Source organism: Amblyomma mixtum, chromosome 2, assembly GCF_055824585.1.
Source record: "Amblyomma mixtum isolate Tamu chromosome 2, ASM5582458v1, whole genome shotgun sequence".
NCBI lineage: Eukaryota > Metazoa > Arthropoda > Arachnida > Ixodida > Ixodidae > Amblyomma > Amblyomma mixtum.
Window position 1 is genome coordinate 280875023 of NC_143013.1, and position 6691 is coordinate 280881713.

Consider the following 6691-nt stretch of genomic DNA (forward strand, 5'->3'; position numbering starts at 1 on the left):
CTCAATCCAGTTTTGTTCTTAGTAAAAGTTTGTTCTATAGCTCTTCCTGATTACGTTGAGTTTTGGCTGGGTAGGCAAAGACCCATTTAAAGATGACACAATGACAATCGAGGACTCCGTGATCCCCGATTTTACGTCTACGACGGTTTAGCTTAGCGGCTGGGATCCGCACCCAAAAAAGGTCTCTCGATGCACCACATTTTGTTCCCGATTCGGATCTAAAAATAGACACCACCGCATCACTCGGTAGATGAGTACGAAGGCACACGTGAAGCAGCCCGAGCACTCTTACTCCGGGCACCCCGATATGTTTACTGAGGAAATCAACCACTACAGCCACAACACACGGACAAGCACAACTACTCAGACATGCTGACCATATACTCAGAAATCGTAAACATTATTGGCGAGACAGAAGGAAATACGCGCCACCGCATTAAGAACTAGACAAGGAACAGAAAATAACAATCAGAAGAATACAAACAAACACATACTGAAGTCCAAAAAGATTTTCCTTAATCTACCCAGAAGACTAGGTTCCACAGCGTGCACACTGTGGCATAGAGGCGGACCTATGCACCATTGTATGGACCCACTATAACAAATAGAAAGGATAAAAGAGCCGATGATTGAGTGGTGGGAGGAAATGCTGTCCAGCTCAGACCCGAAAGTTCAGCAGGGGCTGACCGAAAGGGCTAGAGTGGCTTCATGACCCAATGGACTGCTGGAACTGGAGGACCGACCACCAATTTTAGTTCCAATTAAAATGTCTTCTTCATCATCATTACTACCGAAATCGCCTTGTGGTGGCCCCATCTGTGTGCTTCATTTTTAGGTCTTTTAAAGCTTACAAAAGCTCCATTTCTAGCGGAAGTAGCGTGTTTCTCTCTAGAATGTGGTATTCGATCGGTACAGGCCAACTTCATTTTGTCTTCAATGTCTCTTTAAGAGCAAAAATATTTTAGCGCAACTGAATTTTGCAAAATACGTATCTCTCGAATTCTAGACAATTAGCATTTCATCCATTTTGTGCCACTATTCTGAGTTATGTGGAAGATCAGTTTGAAGTCTTCATTCCTAATTAATCTTGCACAATCACTTGTTCGTGATTAAACAGAAATAACATTATATGTGTAGAAACTAAGATCTCTCTCCCTATAACAGGTAACTTTATTTTTTATATCATCTATGCATCTCATCAGGGTGTTTAGTATGAAATAAAGTTACCCTGCAGAAACAGATAAATCGTCCAAACCGGTCGATTTCTTGACCAAAGGTTACAAGAGCATGACAGCAGTGCAGGTTCAGATACATCAGTGTTTCTGACAAAGCATGAAATCCATTGCGAACAAAAACCTGCCTACAACCCCGACTTTCCCGGCTGCAAACTCCTGGTAAAAAAAAATCAGAACTAAATGACAAGGGAGATTATCGAAGCTAAGGCAATAGCTCAAGCAGGGGAATTCACTCGTCCACACTCGTCTGCTTTAAAACAAAAACCACAGGTGCCCTTGCGCTATAAAAATTCATCATCATCATCATCTTCTTCTTCTTAAAAAAAAAGAGATTGCGTTCCTAGATGTGGGAAGGTGAACCATAATTAAAATTTTCGAGTACTTATTTTTTTATCTTATTTACATTGTTTTTCTTCTTGGTTGCGGCAATTTATTCTGACGCGCGTCCGAAGAAAAATTTCTAAGTTCAGCGCTTGTCCCTTTCTGTCCGTGTGTCTTTCTGGTTTGTCTGGCTCCTTAATTACCGACTGGAGAGCCAGAGGGGTACCCTATGGCACAGGGGATGAGACGAGACACGGGCTTCCAGAGAAGCGACATTGCTCAACGCAATGTTGAGCGAACGAAAGTGAACCGCACACTGTAGCAGACAATGGCGTAAAACACTACCCACAGACGCCTCCGGCGTCCGGCAGCGCCACCTCTATTTGTAAACACAGTGTTGATCTATTGGTAAGAAACGCTTTTCCTTCGCTGACAACAAGCAGACGAACTGGGATGAGAGATTGCCTACAAATATGACAGCGATAAAAATCACCAAACTACAACGAAATACTTTTAACCGAGTTTTGTTTATATTGTTGACGCGTGAAGCACATTACATGCCTGCCGTAATGACGGAAGGAAAACAATGCCACTTATGGACTGGCTGCAATAACGCTGACATGTCAGGGGCAGAGAAAGCCTAACTACTAATAAATTTAGTAATTGACAGTGTAATGCTTTCTGAATGTGGCATACATGGGCACTGCTTAGAGAGTCTCGTCCACTGCGGCCGCAACCTCATGATGCAAACGTGGCACAATAAACGGAGCGAGTGCATTGGACACGAAGCTGTGACGAACACGGTTTCTCTTGCTTATGCTTCGCGTATAAAAAAAAAGAAATTTCTATCACCCTCAGAACCAGAACATGCGTATACCCGAGGTATTTAACTACCATTTGAAGAAAGCTTTTGAAATTAATCGGCACTGGCACAGGTTTGTCCAGGTGTGACCTTGACCATAGGTCATTTTTCTATAGAAAAGAGGGTAAGCATGTAAGGCGGTATACGGTTGAGTGGGCGCCTCTCGTCACATGAGCCAAGTCTGAAAGAAAATACCACCGCAATGGCGTATTGCAACATTTGCATAAACTGCCTAGTTCTAAGCACCAGAGGTACATTGTTGTAAATTTCGATTAGTTTGAAAGTGCGACTAGCTTCCGAAGTTGATAATTTCGTCGGAAACGTCGCATCCAGCAATTTGTACTTTAGTATTTGGTATGTACCAAGTTTGGAGGCATTGAAACCAAATGCTGAAACATAATAATAGGAAGCATACAAATACGTGACCGTCCGTAAGAACAGCCTGGTGCGTGAAATGTCCGAATAATAGAGGGCCTGTTTTCCTGTCCTAAGGAGGTGGGACGATTAGTTGAACTGGAAATGGAATCGTATGCCTCTTTTAGCGTGAAGTCACACACAACGCTTTGCACGAAATACCTTAAATGGAAACTTCAATTTAGGACACATTGCGTCTAAACATAGCTAATTACATGGAAGTGCCTATTGTCGGCGTTCCGTTCTACTAGCGATAACAGAATGCGGCGATATTTGCAAAATATTTTTCAAGCAAGTGTGCTTCGTGATTTCGCCGGAGAGCCACTTTATGTTAGCATTTGAGGGTCCTTCTAAACGATGTTTAAAGAAACGTACGTAAGCCTGACTCACTAAACCGTTGACATAAACAAGGACACAAAGCTTCGAAGCTGCGTAGGTGGTTTAAACTGTCAGCCGGGGATAAGCAGGACAGCGTATTTACCCCCTCTTTAATACCGTGAACCTTAACCTAAATTTACTGCCCAGATAAATGTAATGGTTAGTGTAGCGCTGGCAGAAAAAGGATAAAAGCAAGAACACAAAGCTTAAAGTTGTACAGGTGGTTTAAACTGTCAGCCGCGGATAAGCAGAAAAAGCGTATTTAACTCTCTATTTAATCCCTTGCACCTCAACTTAAATTTACTGGCCAGACAAGTCATTATGGAAAGTGCAGTACTGCCAGATGACGGAAGGACACACTGCTCAGCTTTGTGAGGGATCTGAACTGTCAACCGCGGGGAAGCAGGGAAACCGTATTTACTACCCTTTTTAATCCCTCATACCTCAAAGTTAATTTACTGCCCGGATAAAAGTCATTATGGAAGGTGCAGCACTGGCATGCGAAAGGAGGACAAACAGCTTTGCTACCTCAGCCGTGGTTAAACGGGGAAAGCGCATTTACCCCCTATTTGATAAAGGTCCTGCTCAACTTCTTGTGTGAAACAGGCCTGGATACTCGTCTGTGACCGCCTGTGCACTACCTACATGGTTAATGACATGTGTCGGTGTTTGTGTTGCAGACACCAGTTTTATGAGTTTTATGTGCGTCTACTAACCGCGATGCGAGTGCCAGCCAGTGTTGTGTGTGTGTGTGTGTGTGTGTGTGTGTGTGTGTGTGTGTGTGTGTGTGTGTGTGTGTGTGTGTGTGTGTGTGTGTGTGTGTGTAGACATCACCCGTGAAACTCATTGTATTATGCCATCATCAACCTTCATTCGCACTTTCCTTTTCCTCCTCTTCCCTTTCCCCTGTGTGGAGTAGCGGGCCAGGGCCATGTTACCACCGGCCGACCTCTCCACCTTTTCCTCATTAAAATTCCTTTCTCTCTCTCTCTCTCTCTACCTCAATTTACTGCCAAGATAAAAGCCATTATGGAAAGCGCAGTGCTGCCGTACGACCAACGTAGAAAAAAGGACACACAGCTGTGCGGTTGTTGTCATTATGTTCTATATCCGTACTCTTCTAGCGCTGCACATTCCATAGTGATAGAACCCAACGAGCTAGCCTAGCAACATACGCTGCGCAGTTTTTTTACATCCAGGGACTGCAGTTCAGAATATGAACAGACGCTATCCTTGTCCGAAAACACAAAAGTAATAGTTTCTCTGGTGAGGGAGTAGTGATAATAAATTTATATGAACCAAAATAAGTAAGCAAGTATACACCTTAAACAGTTACGACATAGGGCCATTTCAACGGTCATGTAAGGAATACAGAATAATTTTTTTGCTTCCATTGCCGATATTTGGCGACAGTGCGTGAAAAAGTCCGGTTATTAAAATTGGACGTAATAACAACGTGACTAATAAGCTGCGGTGAGCTTGGAAATTTGTGACATTCAGCAACGGTGCTAAATTGATATTCAACTCAATGCATTTAGCTTAAATTCATGAAAGTAACTTTGTTTAACGGACAATATCCAGGAACAGTAACTGAAAGAAATGTGGTGCGCTTTAGGCATTTCACTTTGCAATTTAAAAGAACATAATGGGGTATGTTTTGCTGTAGGAATTGCTCAAAATATCTTGCTGTGTGGACGGACTGACGGATGAACGTATATATACGTATTCCGAAGCGTAATCCTCCTTTACGTAGACACGCACGAACGCGCCAGCGCGCCCTCTCTCACACACACACACACACACACACACACACACACACACACACACACACACACACACACACACACACACACACACACACACACACACACACACACGCACACGCACGCACACACACGCACACGCAAACGCACACGCACACACACACACGCACACGCACGCACACACACACACACGCACGCACGCACGCACACACACACACACGCACACACACACACACACACACACACACACACACACACACACAGACCCAGTGCTGCGTGCAGGAGTGTTGTACAGAGACCGCAAGGTGCAACGATGGTAACAGTCCCTATGCACCGGTAGAAACCTAGAGCAAGAGGTATAAAACTACCGTAGCGTGTATGGGGTGGTGTTCGCAAAGTAAATCGCGTAGATTCACGCTATGCACGTTCAAGTGCGTCGTCCGTACAAGCAAAATTGGCTCTGCAGGAGTTATAAGTTTTTAAAACAAGACTTAGAGAAGTAAAAATGATGCTTCAATTCCTTCAGGGGTGCTCATTGTCGAAGTCCATCTTCGTAAAGAAAGATGACGGTGCTATTAAAAAAAACAAGCAAGTGCGAGACAAAAAAAAGTGCGAGAAAAATTATATGGCAGTATTAAAGAGCTCAAGTATGAGACAGTGAATAAACTCTACTAGTTTATCGGTCGTAGTTGGATCATTTTGAAAATTCTTTGCCTATCTAAACCTTTCGACGTACTTATCAACTTATCAACGTAAACTTGTCAACGTACAAATTCAGTTGCTTGAATGAAACGTTGCTATCAAATTGGAAGAACGCTATACTGGGCGAGTTGGTTGACGTTCATTCTGAAGGCCAGCGCGAAATTAGACAGGAGACACTAAGTGCACGTGTTGTATTTTCTTTATGTCCCTTGTCGGATTTCGCGCTTGTCGGAATGAACATCAGATTGAACCGAGCCGCCGGTGCTCATTTCTCAGTGTGGCAGTTAGGCCCGGATGTCTATGACCTCGTAGCACTAAATCGTGAAGGGGATCTCTTCGACAGCATAAAACTGGAGAAAAGGAAATCCTGCACGGGATCGCAAGTTCCATGAAGATGTCAAGGGTTTCCTTTTTTAACAAAGCCACCTATTAACCACGGATGTCACCCTCTACAGACTTGATGTGTTTGATCCCAGTATTTGGTTTTAGTTTTCTCCATTCCCCGTCTGACACAATGAGTGACACTGCTTTGTGATTAGAGCCAACTGGTTGCGACAAACTTGCGAGTTCTGTTTCTCTCTCACGACACCCCTTCGCCCTTTGCGGCTAGTAAATGGCCTGGAGAGCGGTGATGGTAGCAAACTTGTTTCATCTGCCGGTTAACCTCCCCGGTTTTCCTCCTCCTCCTGGAGAGCGGAGGGGGAGAGCTGCCTTCATTATAATGGAAGCATCGCAAACAGCTGCACATGATTCCATGCTAAAACACAACGAGCGTTCCATCTTGTCAGCTCATGTGTATCGGTGCGCAAGCCCATGACGTGTGTGTCCAAAGAACGACGGCACTACGCACGTTTCACAAAACAAGCATTTCTGGTTGCGTCGGTGGCTCGAGTGTGCGGGTCAAAGTGAGCAATACGAACTTACTATTCAGCAGTGTCACGAATTGAAGGAACTCGCACAAAGTGACTTGGTGATTTTGTTCCCCTTCAAGCTCCTACTGTTCAGTCATGTGCACC